General features: G+C 37.7%; 1 protein-coding gene across 13 annotated transcripts in view; it reads right to left on the bottom strand.

Moving 5' to 3' along the window:
* The window catches only part of tenm3 (teneurin transmembrane protein 3), a 709,086-nt gene that overhangs the window by 296,894 nt on the left and 392,003 nt on the right, over positions 1-20,189 (bottom strand). For 2 of the 13 annotated variants that reach the window (XM_078946824.1, XM_078946838.1), the window contains one exon: positions 1,931-1,990. The exons of the other annotated variants lie outside the window; for them this stretch is intronic. The gene's annotated coding sequence lies outside the window, so the exon portion shown is untranslated. The remainder of the gene's footprint in view (positions 1-1,930; positions 1,991-20,189) is intronic. 13 annotated transcript variants of the gene reach the window in all.

Raw genomic sequence — 20,189 nt, 5'->3', positions numbered from 1 at the left:
AAGGTGGCTAATTGAAGGCTGTTGAATTAGTCATTTCGAGCCACCCAGCCATTTGGCAGTGCTCTGGACGCTGCAGGGGGAGTGAAAAATCCTGGGCGTTCTAGTGTTAATGTTCTATACCGAAAACTAGTTACTCAGTATTAACTTACATCAACCCAAATAGCTTTAGCCTAGTCACTTGATTGAAAATGATGTTTTTGACAGGTCAGGATGCTATTTATTATATTTTGCATGAATTTAAATTTACAAAAAGTCCCCTAATGCTGAACTTCACTAGTACTGAATAACATGTAATGTTTATAACAGATATTATAATAAAAAAATATTTTTTTTGTTAAGTTCCATTCGGTACAACTTAAATAGTCCTTAATATTCCGCTCTGATTCTTCTTTTACTATTTTACCGCCAGTTGTCTTTTAATTAGCATTATGCCTTTTATTACCAAAATTTAAAAAATAAATACAAAGACATAGTTTCTGCAGAGTGGTTGATTAGAAATCTGCCTCTAAGTTGTAGTGGGACTGTTGGCGTAGAGACACCCCGCCCCTCTTCCCCACCCTGAGCTTGGAGCTTGTGGCCCACACAGCATGTTTTCTATGTCACAAATAAGCTCTTTTCCAAACAGCATTTTCTTTGTCTGGGACTAAGTCACAACAATTTGATTGAAGAAATACTCAGAAATGAAAATTTAAGCTTAGTTTGCTTTATAAAGGTCTTCCAACATCAGAAAAATGCTACATGTTAAAACACCAAAGACAAGTTTCATAGGAGAGGGTCTATAATGTAATACTTTCATACACGATGATGTTAAGTGATAATCTGTGTCAATATCTGGTGGAGAAAACACCTTAATTTCTTAAATCAGCTGTCAGAAAAAGGCCAACTATAAAAAGAAATAATATATATGTTGTGTCAAAAAATCTGATAGGAGCAGCTAGAAGAGAAACTTAGGAAAATAAAGATATCGCTGATAAAATCCTAGTAAAGGGGCTCCTGCAGAAAAATGAAGCCAAGTTTTGGAAGTTGAGAGTGAGAAAGGAGGAAATAGAGTTGCAATGTAAAAAGAGGGATATGTTGAAGTTGAGTAGTTTGTCATCACAACAACACTTGGCCAGAAACTCACAACAACACTTTTCACACTTAATCAATTTCCCAAGACTCCTGCGGTAGAAAAAACTAAAACTGCAAAAAGAGAAAAGTCTCTTACACAACTGTTCCTCAAAGTAGCTCCCTCAACATTTGGAGTTTTTCCTCAAACCATAAAAATATGAACTGCTGATCCAGACAGATTCTCTATCCACCTCTCACCATGAACCAACTTCAAAAAAGAACTAGGACATTCACTCTGTTTATATATCAAAGATTGCATTTCAGATTAATGTCTCCAAATTGATATTTTTAATGTATATTATTATTGTTATGTTCTACACCGATTTTTTTAGATTAGAAAATTTTTTTTGTTCCATTGCTGTTAAGAAAATGACTTTCATTCTGGAGATTGCATAAAAGGTGTCAGAATAATTGGTGTCATCATAGCATTTCCAAAATGGTGTCCAAATTTTATTTTGGTAAAAAAAAAAATTGAGTTTGAAAATGGTCTTTGCTTCCACGCCAAAGGAAGTCTACATGTCTAAAAGGAACAGGCTGAAGTTGGTTCTTTAGAGATTCATCGTGACATACAGGAAAAAAATCAGCAGCAGGTTTTGGACCCTGCTGCTTTTTCTCCATGTTTGTTTGCAAGCAGCTCAAACTAGAACTTTTTTTTGTATATTTAACCTAATTTTCTCAATACTAATCTCACCAAGACGGAAATCTCTACCGCTGTATCGTTTTGCACCTTCCACAGTATCTGTGTATGTGTGCGCGTCTTTGCTGTAACTGCAAACTCGGATCACAGATAAGGTTTCACTGATAATATCAAACACTGTACCAGTTCGTGTGGATGTGTCCAGATTCTGAAACCGGATGCTTTCCTTCAGACTGCAGGCGCCTAGGAAAGTGACAGATAGTGGACTTGCAAGGTTATCCCACATAAAAATTAAACACACGCAAGGTATACAGAAAAGATTCAGTGATCTTGTAAATACTTTTAAAGTTCCAAGTTTGAAACTAAACAACAAAGTAGCTACTTGAAAATATTTTACTGTCAAATTTGAAAGGACACTTGCAGATTCCGTTAATCTACAAATTAATGAAATTTGTAGATTCAAATTATTTCCTCTTAAAATAGTAATCTTTTAAAGACCCACTCTGATGAAAATCACTAGATCACTAGATAATGTTTTTAAACATTATCTAGTGGCATTTTTCTAATTACAGAGCGCATAAATTAAGAAAATTAAGATCAAAATTGCATTTCTCTAAGCTCTCAGTAACGACGAGGGGAAGGGGGGGCGGGGTTGCTTCATGACAATGGTCCTGCCCAGAAGATCGGACTGGGACATCAAGGTAAAAATGTCTTTAAACAGTTGTTGTGAAAGCTTTCTGACAAAAATGTAGATAAAGCAGATATTACTTGTTGAGATGCGTATGTGAATTTATAGCTTCAGTTCAGTTAAAGAAACACAATCAGACTTAAGGATCAGGAACTCATTTAGAAAGTATAATTTTATTTTTCCTTTTCACCTTCCTCTTATCATACAGATCTTCTTCTCTGTCTATAAACTTGTTTTTACGAGTTGAAATATCTTTCTAATCTAGTAACAGTAATTTATTTTGAAAATATGGAAAATCACAGAGGAAAACAGATAAAAGAGGACAGCCTAAGGTAGAACAGGACCTTATCCTAGTGTCAGCTTTTTAAGTATTGTCTCTGCATGCATGTGCTGTCTCTCAAATACATACTTTTAACACACACAATCTGCAAAATGAATAAATCAAAAATAAATGTTGCTTAATATTGGAATAACACACTTTTATGCAGGAAAAATGGGTGATGCTGCCACAAAAAGCCCACTAAGAACCTGTAAGGTTGGTTCACACCTAAGCAGACCAAATGGTTTATCAAATGTTCAGTACATGTTTATTTATACATATCTGAGATTGGCTGCAGACACAATACAATGATAAAAAATATTTTCCCTTCTGGTATTGGACTCAAAATGTGCATGAAATCTGAGCTGGTGACGCAATAAATGGATGAGAGAAGCAGAAAACAACAGGTGACAGAATTAATGCACAGTGGAGTTTAAAATGCATTAAAGGATTGTCTATGTACCTTTTCTGTGGCACAGAATCTGACAGATGAAGGTAGGTAAGAATCTAAATGAGCTCTAGCATATGCAGATGACACTGTGATAAGTACTGAGAGCTGGGACTGGGTGAATGAGAGAGGTGGACATAGGCTCAAAAATCTAGAGGGAAAAAAAGGGGACAGTAATATTGAACGGGCGTCTGACTGAAAGGTGAGTGAGTGAAACAGTGACGGTACAAGAAGGAGAAATCAAGAAAGTGCAGAAGTTCAGATACTTTGGCTCAGCTGTTTAGAGCAATTGGAAGCATGAAAAAGGTAAAGAGGTGAGTGCCGGCCGGATTTGAGTGGGTGGGAAAAAGTCTGACAGAAGAGCTGCAGCAAAAGTCAAAGGGAGAATGTTCAATTCAGCGGGGAGAACAGACATTTCATAGAAAGTGGCATTGCAAAAATGACAGAAAGGCAGAGATGGAGATGACTGGACTGAAGATGCATTTTTTATTTCAGTCTGAGGAGGACAGCAGGATTAGAAGACATATTGACAGAGGAACACCTCACTTTGGAGATTTTAGAGACAACGAGATAAGTTAAACGTTTTAGAGAAAGATGCGACAGCAAGTACAAATGTGGATGCCTGGTAGGAGACAAAAAGAGGACAAATAAGATGATTTATGGACGTGTTAAAAGAAGTCGTGAAGTCAGAGGGTGGGAGAGAAGCACCGACAGAGGACAGGGTCAAACAAAAACAGGAGATTGCAGTGGAGACCTTTGAAGGTAACATCTGAACAACTGTGAAAGCAGCATATTCATCATCACTAGAAGGATTTAGAAAAAAAAAAACTGAGAGCAGCCATTGTAACATGAGACTAGAGTCATTCTTTCATGTCATCTCATTTCAGTGATCACTCTTGTATGGATATTAAAATGAAAAAAAAAAAAAAACAGGGAAAGAATTCACAGATATTTATGTCACACAGCAGTCCTGGACTGCAAGGACCAGATTGTTTGTAGAGTGCAATACTTCTTTGCACACACCGAGCACTTTTTTAAAATAATTTTTTGGGCAAAGTAAACAAAGCCCACACCCCCCCACCCAAAAAAAAAAAAAAAAGATAACATAACAGCGAGAAAAGTCAACAAGAAAAAAAAGTTTTTAATGAATTTGCCAAATGCAGCTCTGACCAGGGTCGCAGTGGCAGAGGGGGAAAGTGTGGGGTGTGTAGCGGCTACTCGGCTAGGGAGGTCAAAAGGGAGCAACGAGGGCTGGGGCGGGTAGCGCCTGTGGGACTTGAAAACACCAATATTGTGTTTTCCTGTCTTACTAATAAGACTTTCATGAGTCTATTTTGGTAACAAAATAGGCAGAGACACCAACATCCCCGCTTCACACTGATCCTGTTCTGGATTCTAGAGCTTTACTTGCCTTTTTCTGTCACTGTTTGGTCAGTAGTTAGTTTGGTCAATTTTTGTGGCCAAAATAATCCCATTATCCAACTTGGCCTTCATTTTTATCCCTCACTAAATTTCATGAGACATGACTTCTTAGGGATTGGCACACTGTCTGCAGATAGTGACAGCAGTCATGGTCAGCCACTGCGCTTGAAAGAAAACCATTTGCCCAGATCATACACTCACTCCAAGACACAACGCAATATTTTCACAGTTGGTGAAATTAATGCAAAACTCCTGCAAGAAGAAACTTTACAACAAACTATTTTAGAACTCTAAAATAAAGAAACTCATTGAGATCACACAATTTATATGAGTTTAATATTGGTACATGTACTTTTATTTAACAAACTTCAGCTTTTTTTTCAATGCGTTTCCAAATGTTCCTCATCTTTTGATACACTGGTCTATGTGCACGGCAGTCTTTTTAAGTCAAGCTCAAAAATATTACCCACTGATTAACAACCACATTTTTTTTTTACCATTTTGACAAACACCTCATATTATCATAATTAACCTAACAACAAGGAGATGGTGGTTTAGGTGAGAGATACACAGAAAGAAGGAAAGATTAGGTCTGAGAGGAGAAGGAAATGCTGTTCATGACTGAGTCTAGCCAGACCTCCAGGAATTGGATATTCCTCAAATGTGAATATAGGTTTTAATTCCCCGCATGAACAAATGACCAGTGGGGCTTGTGTTGGTAGGAACATAGTCTCAGAGCAATTCATTAACATATATTGTATATAGACTGTTGCAATAAAAACACCTAAGGGAGCCATTATGTTTTTCCTGAAAATATGGGTTTTTGCAGATGGTGACTTTATCCCTCTCTCAATTGGACCTAATTATGGTTTCCTGAGAAACCCTCTGCTCTGCAGGCTGTGTGACCACTGATTGCTGAGCCCCTTCGTTCACTATGTTCCTTAGAATCGATCAGCTTCTGCTTTCAATAATACCTTAAAAAGGAAAACACCTCAAAATATAAAACTCTGACTACACAAATAATTGGTGTTTTTTGTTTCATACCACTTTTATTCCTTAAAGTGACCCTAAAAAATTACTAAAGCAGATTTTGTTTCTCCTCCTTTTTCATTGGTTATTAACTTAATGGTCAAACATATGATTGGCTTTGGTGTGTGTTCCCTAAGACACAATCCAATGAAAATTTTGTTTTGGGTGTTTTCTAACATGTTCTTGTGGCGTTTTTTCTGATGATTTATGACGTATGTAAAGAAAATCTAGCTTTAAAGAGCATTTCTGGGTACTTTTTATTTTAATTGTTGTAAATCAGGAGTAAATGAAAATACGCCATTGAGAAAAGAGAAAATACACCAAGCGTGCCATGATCTCCCTGCAGTGGGCTGTTAGCAATGGGGAGGGGAAGGGGGTGGGGCTACTTCATACCAATAGTCCCGCCAACAAATCACAGATGAATATCTAATGGATTCTTGTCACTCTACGGAAACTATGTCCTAGAAAAAGATACGTTTTTGATTTTGCCTTAAAATGGCAAAAATAATTAAAAAACCACTGGAAACCCTTTTACAATGACAAGATGACTGGGGTGGGACTTTAAGCTTTATGAAGCAATACCTGCAAATGGATTCAAAAATAACTCAAGAACACATAAAAAAAAAATTTAAAAAAAAGGACATTTATATTCTCAGAGCTTTTGCACACAGTTTTTGTGTGCATGAAGAAAAATAAAATAATACACATAAAATAATACAATAAAAAAATGAAAACTAGGTGACAGCATGACAAGTAGAAATTAATGTTTGTCAAAGTGATGCATTTAAAAATAAAACTTTTTTGATTTTTTTGTTTTGTTTAAACGAAACTCTGCACTGTCAGGACATATTAGATCAACCATAACAGCACACACACAAAAAAAGATGGAAAAAATGCTGTCTCTTTTGAGAAAACACAAAAATCTAAAGCAAACCAGCACAAATAAAAAAAAAAAATTCATTGAATTACAGCAAAGGTTTCCAGGGAAAAGTTTAAAACTTTCCCCATTGTGGTGTGTTTTTTTCAAAGGGTTTTGAACAAAAGAAAAGAGAAAAAAAATTATTTTGTAAGACTTGTGATATTAACACAAGGATAAAGTTTTCAAACTGAAAAAGCTGTATGCCATATATTTACTTTGTATGTAGAGAAAATATTCAGCAACCATGAGGTTGAAAGGAAGGACAGACAGATGGATGGACAGAAATATGACAGCATATAAAGAGGAACAGATAAAGTGGGAGGGGGTGTGGAAGCAATTCCTTGCACACCTCTCAGTCATAAATATGGAAAAGGAACAGCGTGGCTCAGCCAGCCCTCCTACGAGCAGAATGTTATCCTGCTTCTTTGGCAAGATGAAAAAACCTTCTCATCAAGCCATGCAGTACTCGGGCAAATAGATGCCATCATTCCCAGATAAAGAGACATTGAATCAACTGTAATGAGAAATGAACGCAGATATAATATCAAATAATAAGTAGGTCTTTAACACTGTGCTTCAGTTTGAAACGACAAAAAAACAAAAAGTATTCTTTTGGGCTGAGCAGAATCCCATGCTACACTCAACTCGTCCAACAGTAGTTTTCGTCTCACGTTCTACCTCTATGGTTTGACAGCTGAGGACTGAATCTCATGCTGGCATTGGAGAAAGCTGTACCAATGCGGGATGTAGTTTCATGGATTCTACGTAACATTCAGCACTGGAGGTTTAACTCGAAGGGCGTCGGAGCAGCAAACTGAAACAAGCCGTGCTGCTCTAGGTTGCATGATGTCAGGGTCAATTTATACGACAACTGATCCCCGCTCCGAGTCCCTCTCGCTCCACCTCTCATGTGAAAAACAAAAACAGACTGTCCAGAGCTGCAGAATTGATTTATCATGATGGGGTTTTCATGGTTAGGGCACATTCACTTACCAGGTCTGCTCAATATAAGCTCAAGCTGTGACTTTTTTTTTAAACTAGACGAATATCAATGTTGCTTTTTTGCCAACCAAGAGCTCCCATTCCAGTTTATATACTTGTAATTAATAAATCTTTAAGTGCTGTACTCTGACAGAAACTACTTCCAGGCCATGTTGTTTTTTTTACTTGAAGCATAAAGAAATCCTCTGGGACTTTGCCTGCCCCTTGTACCAAAGCCCGTCGCGCTCACACAGATGGGGGTGTGTGTTTGAAGTTGCTGGATAGCTGGGTCCTTTCTGCATTTAGATGTTCCCCCTGTGGCCCTGAGGATTTTATCTGGGTTTTCCTCAATTCAAAGACATGCACCATGGGTTCATTTGTCATTCTGAATTGGTAGTTGTAAAGCATGTCCGGCAGATCAAGCCGTTTTACTCAGGAGGTCAGCTGGTGATCTCGGTTGCACAATTTCACAAGAACAGGCTGCGGGACTTGCAAATAAAACAAGACGACCCCCAAATACAACCGGTGCACTTTGAAAACATGGTTATTTTCAGTCCGTGTAATCTCTGGGCACAGTGATATTGGCATTTCTTCAGTAGATATAAATGTAAAGATTTGATGTTAGGAATCAACAGATCCCCTTTTTTTTATCATTAGCATGGTCATGAATGTAGACGGTGGCCATCAGTCAGCTGCATGACGTCATTATAAAATTAAGCAACACCTGGGTGAGCAGAGGGCCGGATCGCCGGCTCTGATTGGATGATGTGAAAATGTCTCTGGACAGCGCCCGTCCATGTCAAGTGTCACCGGCTGCCTGCTGCCAGTTAGCCCAGGGTATATAAAAAGCGGGCCAATCTGCACCACTGGTCATTCGCAACTCAGATTTCAAGCACAAATTATAATCTCCTCAACCTACAAATTTACATATTTTTAGACAGCAAGCCTCTCCCAAGAAACCCAGCAAGGGCAAAGCCTCAGCGCCAAGGAAACGAAGGTCCAAGCGATCCAACCACAGCAGGAGTCTTAATTGAATGAAGAGCATCAATGCAACATCAACGCCATCTCCCCATTTATATTCAGGATCTACGGTGGTCGGGTTGCCAGATTGATGTCTGATCATCACCAATTTCTATCGATTGGACGGTGGCAGTGGGACGGCAGCCCGGGGGAAAGGCGTGGCTGGATCGGCAGCCTGAAATCGGCCAATCATCATATTATTCTGGGGACCTTGGAGATCCCTCCTATGAGTCAATTATCTCGCTCGTCCCTTCCTGCCAGCCGCCTAATACTGGATAAAGCCCATCTGCTACACTATTCAAACATCTGGTTTTAGAGTTAGACAAGCTAATTTTTTCTTTAGCAGTCATATCACCTGTCCGTCCTGGGAGAGCATCTGTCCCTGAGGTTTCTTCTTTTTTTCCCTCAGTTTGAAGGAGATCTCCAGACTCTGTCTAGTTTTGTTTGGCAATTAGCTATTGTTCATACTTTATGACTGATTCTATGTTTTTGTACAACTATTGGTGTGAAGTCAGTTGAGACAACTGTGTTGTAATTTTGCGGTGTGTAAATAAGTAAGAATGGAATTGAGTTGGACTGCCACGCGACCTGGAAATGAGCACGGCCGGCTACTGACCGAGGTCAATAAATTGTCCAGTCACTGTAAAATTCTAACTATACCTTAAAACCTCTGCGCCCACCGTGACGTGTGTAAAAAACGCGACTGCCAAATTCTACCGTGTGCTTTTGGAGCAATACCTTTACTTGACATCTGTTATTCTCCTGCTGCTACCGTCAACAAGTTTTCTCCACCCATTGGCTTTGGCTCACATTTTCTTTGTGTATTCAGACATTAAAATGAGCAGCAGAGAGCAGGAAAATATTTTCAGAAGACTTTTATTTCTTCTCAGAATTCGTATTGTTCGCCAGCACTTTGTTTGAGTGTGAAGGGTATCAAGTTATCCCCCTTTATGGTCACCATACCTGTTTTTACAACGTGTGATCTACAAAATAAAATATCAAAGTGACAGATTTCTAAAGGTTACTTATTTTTTACTTAACCTTTAAAACATAAAAAAAACTTTACAAATATTATTTCTCCCTTACAACATTCACAAAATGTTGGCAAAATGGTTTAGACCATTTTCTACCAGATCTGTACTGAATACAAAATTAGGATCAAAACTCTATCTATGTTAGAGCACCAAAAAAAGAAAAAAAGAGTGATGATTAATGCTCAACAAGAGAATTCTTCATGTAATTTTCTAAATTTCTAAGCTTTTTTTATTGGACTTTATGGCCCCAGAAGAACCATTTTTCCCAACACTTAAAGTAACTTATATGCTTTTATAGTTCCCTATGGTCGACCTCTAGAGTCCACGACAGGAAGTGACGAGAATGAGTAGTGGTTCAGGGTGCAACAGTCCAGCTTCAAATATTCAATCAAACACAGATAGATCCTATGAGGGAACACTTCAAGTCCAGGAAATACTTAACAAGATGGTGCTTATTTTGTGGTTTATAGCGTTGTGTCATAAAGGAAAAGGTTAATGGTTCATTTAACCTTAACGATTCCACAGTTGCCTGAAACATTTTATGACCTTCAGCAGCATTTTGACTTTTATATCATTTCATACATAAATATTACACTTTTTTTTTAACACAAACAAGAATACAGAACAGAACACCATTTTATAAGCCATTAAGTATTCTGTCTCTTTTCATCTAAACAAAAGATGTTCCTAAGTGGTTAAGGTGCATTATTAGGTTATGAAAGCAACAGTAAAAACGGCTTGTTTATATTAGTAAACCACTACAGAAAAAAAAATTCTTAACATTAATGAAAAATAGGTTAAAAAATGTCTAGTATAGTCTTCCCTCTATATATTGTGATTCACCTTTCGCTGTCTCAGTGACCAGCAGATTTTCTTACACTTCAATTTTAAATGCTTTATTATGTTTTTTTTTTATAGTGCACTTTCTTCTGCTGGATGACCTTTTCGGTGCATCGCCTTTGTTCCGTGTCACCTATATAGAATACATTCAGCTCGCCAAAACTTCCTAAATCTTTAAACTCGATCAGATTTCTGATTTCATTCTAGTAGTCTAGGCAATTTTGTTTTATGACGGTTGAATTTTGAAATAAAAATAGACAATAGAGAAAAGTAAATAATATGTGTAATGAAACTTTTAAAACATCCACTGTTTATTCCTACTTTTGCAGACTTCCCTTATCACAGGTTATTTTTATAACATAACTCCCACAATAAGCCAGTGACCACTATGTTGGACTTTTTTTTTTTTTTTACACAAACAACAACATAGAACACAATAATCTTTTAGAGGCCATTAAGTATAATTTATGCATTCTGTCAATATCTATTTTCATAATATAAGGAACTCATTATTGTCAAGGGACATTAAAAATTCTAGGTTTTTAAAGCAACACTAAAACCCCTTATTTACAGCGGTAAACCACTACAAAAATGTACTATTTTCCTTAACAAAATTAATAATTTTTATGAAAAAGAAAAACAATTTGGTCAGGGTTGTGTCAGGAAGGGTGTGAAATTCTCTTCCAAACTAAATGTGTGACTCACTGAAAGCTGATTAGCTGTGGCAACCTCTGAAGGGAAACATCAGTAATTAAACCATTATGAGTCCAAATGCTAAGAGCTTTGTTAAGGTTCCTGCAGTAAAACAAGGTGACACTTGGCACAGCTTTAATGTGCCCAGTGTTTTATCAAGTTTGCACCAGAGTTCATTTCTCTGGGCCTGAGTCAGGCAACCCGTACTGAAGCATAGCAGAGCAAGGTCGCTAACCTAGTTTGTCCTCTTCCTGTCCAGAGCTCACATTGCAATAATCCTGAAATGATGCCACGATGCCGCTGGTTCACACACCTCACTCTTTAGGTAGTGGTTTGTTCTACTTTAATTAGTTTCACATCCAACAATAAATGGATAGTAAAAGTGCTTTGAGGTGCATGAATAAAATAAGTCATTCATTGTTTATCTGAAGCACTTTGACTTAGTATCAAACACGTCAAGTGCAGAAACACAAATGTTTTTTTTCAGTGAATATAAAGTCAGATACCAGTAATTTTGCCACTTCAAATCCCCTCTAGGTGTCCAACTCAAATACTGTTTTCCCCTCATGTTTAACTCAGAACCTAGTAGTCCCAATGCAATTCATCTATAAACTTTAATATCCTGAAATGACAAATGCACCCTTTTTAGACGTTATAAAATCTAAACCAAAAGAAGTTACATTTTTTGACACCTCAAAATAGTTTTAACCAAAGAACGACACAAAAAGCTTTGATTGTCCAAAGCAGGGAATCAGTCGCTAAAGCCTGAAAAATGCTAAAGTTTTATACAAAAATAAAAGCGTAAAAACATTATTCTGTCTCACTGACTGCTTCAGTGTGTGTGTGGGTGTGTGTGTGTGTGTTAATAACAGTATACGGAGCCATTTGAGGCACTGTGGGACTTTTTAGTGTATTCTTCGGACAACACCATACATCATGGAGGTTTTTATAACCCAAAGAGCTGTCAAAAAAGAAATACAAGAAAAAAAAAGATGGATGGAGGACTGGGGGAGCAGCACAGAAGACGGCCACCAGTGTGACAAACTCTTGGATATTCTTTTTCATACATCACATATCTAAAGCCTTTGTGAAATGCTATCGCTCCAAGATCAAAAAACACAATTATGAAACTTAGCAGAGAGAGTGCAGTTTTGTTCTACATTGTTGAGAAACTAAGTATCATTTTTGCATTAGCTTTAATATCTGATAACGAAACATGATATAGCAGTTCAAAATTATGGCATTTATATTTTTCTTTTTCTAGGAATTGTGCCAACGAATCAGCATGTATCATGAGCTGCTGTCTCTTTGGGTTGATGTTGCCTCCATCAGACACGGATTGACTCCCCAGTAAAACAGCTCAAAGTTGTTGGAACTGAATAAAACATTCTTCCTGAATTTGTCACGTTCTGCCATCCTAAAGAGGTTTGGTGAAAAGACGTGGCCTCGCTCTTCAGGACAACGTTCCAGGACAGTGGCACTCCTGACTGGTAGAACCCCCTGCTCAAAACGGGCTTAAGAGTGCTGGTAAAAACCCACAAAAGTCATGGGTTGACTCAGAAGCCAAACTCTCCACATGGCAGTCTGAAAAGATCAGTTGGCAGCTGGGGGAGGGAAGTCCAATTCACAGGGACCTCCCTCTGCAGCCCACAAGAGCCAAATGGTCTGTTACTGACATCCTGACACTCTGGACGCCCTCAGAATATCATCATCATCGGTCAAACTGTTAGGGCAGGATAAGGAATATCAAACACTTAACAGATAAAAGGTCATAATATTAAAAGTGATTTCTAAGAGTCAATAAAGGACCAAAGCGCAGAAAAAAAAGCAGCTGTAAGGAAAGGCTAAAAGGTGAAGTCCATCTCTGATGAAAAAGGGTTTTTAACATTTTCTGATGATGGAGGACAAATATAAAGAAAATTACGCTTAAAACTGTGCTTCTGAGTATTTCTTTCGTAATATTGTTGTAAATGAGGAGCAGATAAAATATGCCTTTTAAAAAAGTCTGGATGTGTTACGTAGAGAAGACACTGGACGGGCCACAAGCTCCCTGCTCCAATCTGAACTGAAAGTAAATTATCTCTGAGATTACTGAAAGTAAAACTCACTATATAATAAGCGCTAGATGCCATTTACCATTTGCAATTACCTGTAAGATCATTTGAAGTGAGACATTTACTCAGCTATTTTGATTTAACTTACTGTTCTGTATGTATAACTGCAAATTAATCCATTATGAAGAAAATAAAAACAACAAATACACATTATGAGTAATTACTGGAGATGTCTCGTTTTTTGATTAAATTCAGAGTCATTTAATTTTGAGAATCTGCAAATACTGAGTCCTGATCCGATACTTTTGTAACACATAAAAGAAATGAACTACTTTAAAAAACAGTGAACTGTTTTTTGTTAGCCTCCGGCTTGAACTGCTGCCATATTCTGCTGCGCTTTACAGCATTAAAATGTGGTGATCCATTCATGACATGCAAACTTCTACTGGAGTATTTATCTGGAACAATAAACTTTAAATATAAAGCGTTGATCATATTATTAATAATTAATAAAAACATCCTATACTAATTGGGAGTCCCCAGTTATTACACTGTAAAAAATATGGCATCACCTTTATTAATATTTCTTTACCTTTTGATCAGTGCATTGCATATTATCTGAAATGGGTTTAATATATCTGTTTTGTGATGTGTTTTTCCATTTTAAGCATTTTTAATGCTTAAAATTAACAAATAAAATAAAACCATATCAAACTTTATTTTTTTAAATGTATTAATTAACTATATTGTTTCAAAGAAAGAGCACTCAAATGCCATTTAATAAAATGAAGTTTACTTATAAAGTTACCAAAATCCTACTGGTTAAATCTACTCAACCTGTCTTCTTTGTTGGATTTCGTGTTTTTTCTTAAATGTTTACTATTTTTGTGGATTTAAAAATAAAGAGGTCACTCTCAGGAACACAGATGCAACAAATCATTTGTTTTACATTTTCAAAGCTAAAATAAAACAATTGTTGAAAAAAGAAGGCTATAAAATAGTTCATTTTGACTGTTGCCCTACTCCCCCTCGTACATTTGCCTAGTTTACAGAGGTCTGTGTCCGGACAGGTTTTGATAAGCTGCAGCTTTTAGCAAGCTGACAGAGTGGTGCATTATTGAAATCAAGAATGAATAATGTGCTCCAGGTTTTTGTACTTCCTGTCTGTGGCTTCATATGCTGCTTGCTGGGAGTTCCAATAAATCCCTGCAACAAGTGAGGGCCAACACAGTTAAAAGAGCTAAACTCAGCCAGTTGCCCTCCACACCCACAATGGGTTGTGAGTTTCCAACTCCCTATATGAGCATATTGACCTGTTCTGCATTTTTTCCAAGGAGTCTGTATTATATTCACAATGGTTTTCTTTTTTCCTTGTCCTTCTCTGTCTGTATTTATTTGTTTCATTGCAGTTGTACCACATAAATTAAACCAACACCTTTTGGTGCCACATCTGCAGAGTTTGCATGTTGAACTGCCACAAAAATGCAGATTCACAAACCATAAATGGAGGAAGCAGCTTATGTGTTAGGACCTGAACACTTCTTTGATTAAAAAAAAAAAAAAATCTTTCACTGCTATTTGATGAAGGAAAGTTCATAACATTTTTCTTTGCTGGTGTTCATTTGACAAACAACAGCATTGTTGGCTCTGAGGATTGAGTGTTGTAGCTTGTTGCTCTGTAGGTTGCTCTGTGTTGCACCCAGATAAAACACACCCCTTTCAATCAGGGGATGTCGTCTTTGCATGAGTAAAGTATGACCTGCTGTGGAAAGAAAAATGCTACTGAACTACTCTGAGCTGAACTGAAGCAGTTACTGGAAAACCAGGTGTTACCACTCGTGCTTCTGATGTGATACAGAAAAGCCTACTTCACACCTAGATACAGTATGATTACATTATACCTGATTACAAGACTCTTGTAATCAGGCATCACTATGCATGTTTTTAGGTCAGTTTTTGGGCTCTACGTACAAAACACGTGGCCAGTAAATGCGTGTTGACATTTAAATTACTTGAACCTTGACGTTTAACCCTTGTGCTATCTTGGATGACCCCACCCTCACATTGACGTGTTCTCCCTACCATGACAAAGGTGGATAAAGGTGGAAAGATATCATGTAATCCATGGACACCAGTGAAGATCACAAATCATAGAAGACGAAAGGTTCAGAGCACTGTCTAGTGGGTCTAGATGACCCAACTCCCAATGTTAAAGTGCCTAGGATAGCACAAGGGTTACACCGTTGAAAAATTGATCATGGAGGAGGAATTAATATTGGCACTTTGTGCCTAGCTAGACTTATATGACACCAAGTCTTAGATCTGAATAGAGCAGCAAAAGAAGAAGCCTAGAGCAAGATTTGCGAGATTTGAACCGCTTCGACATTTGGCACCAAGCCTCTTCTAACTGCTAGTAATGGGTATGCTGAAAGCACGCTCAAGAACCTGCGGTCAGTGCATTCTTGGGACGGGCATCTTATGCCTGGTGTGTACGTAGCATCAGTTGTTAGTAAAGTTTGAGCACTGACCATGTGCAAAATGTTGCACGCACAGAGTGTGCATTTGATACGTACAAATTACGCTCTGACTGAATAATTTCCTCAATTCTAAAAGTCAGGCTCCGTGAAATGGGCAAACTCATCACTTGTACAGATGTTGAATGGGCTTGGGGGGTTTAAAACATCAGGATACATTTTAGCACGGTAGCAAAAACAAACAAACAAAAAAACAACCAAATATCTCTGATAGGTTGCAGAAAAAAGGACATTTAAACAAAGGTGAATATGCAGCAAGATGCAACGAGTTCTGTGCTGTTAACACTACTATTTTTACCGTGAAGCATAAAAACCCCTTAAAAATTCAAAGCATAAATCCCCATGATGAACTAACGCTGTGACTCACTGAGTTTATATTTGCTTAAACTGTATTTTCTCATCTTGACTCACATTTCTTAGGAGAAAAATTGGCCTGTGTATCTTATTTTTATTTTATCTTCCTTTTAAATTTGATTTTTCGCCTTTCAAATAAATTAATGCGGAATTCACTCATAGTACATCAAAAAAAACAAAAAAAAACTCATCACTGAAACTCAAAAACTCATCTTGTCATCAAGAAAAAAAAGCATTGTGGGAGGGTCATTCTTTTGCTTGATTGCTTAGTTCCAGGTTGCAACATAATCCTTCAAAGGAACTGAAAGCTGAGGTTCTAAACCCACAGAGCAGAGCGCCTCTCCATATCCCTGCTGTTTTATGAACGTGAACTTCATGTCTGAGTTATCTTTCTGCTTTACACATTTGCTACAACACAACTGATTTAAATTATGGTGTCATCATCCGGCTTCTGCCGAGCTTGATGAAAAGCTGATGAGCTGATTCAGGTGTGCTGGAGCCGGGAGACATGTAAAACATGCAGGCCGGGGGGGCAGAGGGGCTCTGACTGAAAAACCCTGGTATGCAGGATTCCTACACTCTCACATCAGGATCATACTTTTATTTACATATGGTTGCATCTGCCTGTTAAAGCATCTTAGCATTTTACTCTGCCTCATAACATTAACATAGATTTTTATTTAAATAAAAGAAAAAAACTCCAGCAAGGAACTCAAAGGAGTATAAAACCCTTCTTTTTTTAGTTAAGAGGGATAAATGAATAAGTGTTGGACCAACAGATGGATCACTGAGGCCTCTGCAGTTATGTAAGCTCCAACAGAGGGGAGTCTAAAGGTAAGCTTCCCAATTTTGAGGGATATCTGCGTCCCTATGCCCACCTGAACTTCATCTCTAGAAGCGTAACTAAAAAAAAAAAAAGATCTTGGACACAGATGGCTGAGGGTCTATATGCAGGGTGGCTCTACTGTCACAGTAGTGATTCTGGAAAAGCTCAAATGAAACCCCCAGCCCCTCCATTACCCTGCTACGGTGGCTTGGCCATGATGCATTCAGGTCACCCGCCGTCTTGGTGACCTAACCCTCATCTGCCAATCACAAACTTTGTTTTTCAAGATTTGTTGTCCTTTGTAATTTACTCTCTTTTTGCCTCATTTCCATCCCAATAAGACTTTATTAATATACCAATACATTTGCATGTGTTTAACAATATGACGCATTTACATCTCATTCTTTTTTTTACCGACTGGCAACAGCTTCTTTCTCTACCACAGGAACCACTGTATCAATACTTTTAATGGTTGTAACTTTAAAAATCAATCAAAGTAGGGGTGTAAGGGTTAATCGCCTTAATGAATTTTTATTCCTACGATCCAACCAGATCGATCTGTTGGACGCCAGTTGTCCATTGAATTGACATATATCAATATAAAATCCTTTCAAAATAAAATTAATCGATTATATTGATAATGAAAAATGCCATTTGGTTTACATCACCCGTGTGATGGCAGCAAAAAATGATCAAGTAATAATTCCAGTCCAATGTGTGGATACACTGAATTTGCAAAGACTTGACCATACAGTCTTTTAGAATGTACTAATAATGTTCCATTTGGATTCTTTTAAGGGAAACACAACAGAACTTTAGGAAACTAAAATGTGAATGGATTGGCCATTAATTCTTGTTTACTTCTTTGTTTGTACACACATTTAATTTACACTTGATTATCTAGCAAAAAATACAAGGAATCTGGAAAACTTCACCTGCACTGTTCAGTACCAGGTATTTATCCCTGAGTCACACTGGTTGAAGTTTTGGCTAAAGATGTCCTAGACCGATTTTAGGTCAGAGAATTGGATCGTTTAAATTCACAGCGAACAGCACAGTAAGCATCTCATCGTACATGGAAACCTGTTTCCTTACTGTACATAAGACAATAAACCCTTTGAATCTTGAATCTGAATACAAGATTCGTTATCCAAAAATTATTATATTGATCGAATTGTTGTTGAAATGAATTGTTACAGACCTAAATCAAAGACATTTGGGGTCTTCGGCATGTTGAAAAAGCTGTGTTTTTGCATTCATTTGCCACTGGGGGGCTCTGACCTTTGCTGTACCCAGCAGCTCCCAGCACAGTGCAACACCATCCCAGAGCTGCAGTCACGCTGCAATTCACCTGCCTCTTTCGCCATCTGGAACTCCCATGAGGGGTTTTTGGCGTATTTCTCTGCACCTCTAACATCCTTAGAAAACAGCGGAAAGGAAAAGGCATTATCCCCATCCAAATGGCACCGAATATTACCCTGGTAATACAAGATCATTTGCCAATAAGCCAGGGAGCTTACACAAAGATAGGTTGCTCAACATACCCAGCTGTAGCTCCATCTGTCAGCCACAGTCTGTGCAGAAGACTGGGTCCATCCACACATGGTAAACACAGAGTGTGTCCAGGGTCTCCTGAGAGGACGACTAACAAAGTCGAGACCAAGTAATTCAACAGTTGCATTTAGCCCCTTCAGGCTCCGAGCTGCCACAAATTCAATTTCAGCTCAAGTCCTGCGCACGAGCCTCATTTCAGGGGGTTTACACAAATCCAAAAATCAGGGGCACAAGGCCTTTCTGATGCAAACTTTAGCCGTGTGTGTGGAAACTGATCAATGCCTCTGTGATGATGCTCTCTCAGGCCTTCACTGCCACAACTCAGCTGTTGTTTGCTGTAGAGGTCATTTGAAAATCTGGCTGCACAAGGAAATCATTTCTCTGAAAAGACAACTTCCGTTAAGGCTGATGGAGTTGACAACACAAGGAGATTTCTGTTTAATGAGATGGAAAAGCACTGTCAATAAAAAAAAAAGTATTGCTTGTCACTAATTATAGATTAGGTTTGAATAATCCAGACAAACAGAGATTTTAAACTTTGCGAAAAATGGTGATGTGTATTTTTTTACAGCACTTGTGATTTATTATCATTGTTTCTGAGATTATGGTTTCTGACGGACAGACCACACTCTGGAAAATATCCCCAATACTTACAGCACTTCCAGTACTAAAGCTCTGACAATACTACATATGTCATATTGTAAATAAAGTATTTCTAACGCACCTTTGATTTTACTTCAAGAGTCCTAACACATTTTCTTAAGCTTAGAGGATCAACAGGTCCAAGAAAAGATGATAAAAACTTCAACAAAAGCAGTTGCTGATGATAAAACCACCATGAGGCTACACTGTGACAAAGGGTCACATGGAAATTATGTCCAATAATGCTTTTCATACAAACGCAGGAAAACATTCTGTTGTTCAGGGAAGCAAAGAAAAGACACATCAAAAACTCCAGATGACACATTTCAATACAACCACGGCCCAAAAATGCTGTTCTAAAACACAAAATACAAATTTTGTTTCTGTTAGTCAACGTATCTGCTGTTTTACATCAAAACATGTTTATATTTGCTCTCTTTAAATAAATGTTTATGATAAGATAGTAATGAACGATATCGGCCTTTTTCAACATTTTGTGGAGACATGATGACCGTTTCTGTCTGTCATTTCTTTGTCCTGATATGTTCTGAGGTTGCTTTTGGAGCCATCTTTAGGTAAATGTAAGTCCGTCACAGGTACACATTCGCTCCTAAAAGGTATTTAAGGATTTATAATTAAACAGCCGATCAAATTCAAAGCTTTCCCAGTGGACGTTTACTAATGATTTTGTTGTTTTTATCCAAAATAAATTAAAAACGGTGTAATTTTCCAGGACAGAGTTTCTGCAGAGCGGCAGTGATTCATTGGAAATTCACCTCTGAGATGTGGACTGTTGGTGCGTAGCAACCCCGCCTCCCCTTCCCCTCCCCATGACTGAGAGCTGAGCAGAGCTGGGAGTTTGTGGCCCGTCCAGCATAGTTTCCACATGACAAATAAACTTTTTCAAACAGCATTTTTTTTTCATCTGCTACTGATTCACAATGATTTGATTAAAGAAACAAATTTAAAAAAAATAAAACACAAGAAAGAACACATAAAAAAAACAAAAACACAAGTTTTTTTAACCACTTGAAGCAAATATTTGCAGATATGTTGACACAAATATATTGGTGATTTTCTTTTTT

Source organism: Oryzias latipes, chromosome 1 (genome assembly GCF_053564925.1).
Source record: "Oryzias latipes strain Hd-rR chromosome 1, Olatipes_Hd-rR_3.1".
NCBI lineage: Eukaryota > Metazoa > Chordata > Actinopteri > Beloniformes > Adrianichthyidae > Oryzias > Oryzias latipes.
Note: the sequence above shows the minus strand (reverse complement) of the source record. Positions and strands in the feature narration are given on the sequence as shown.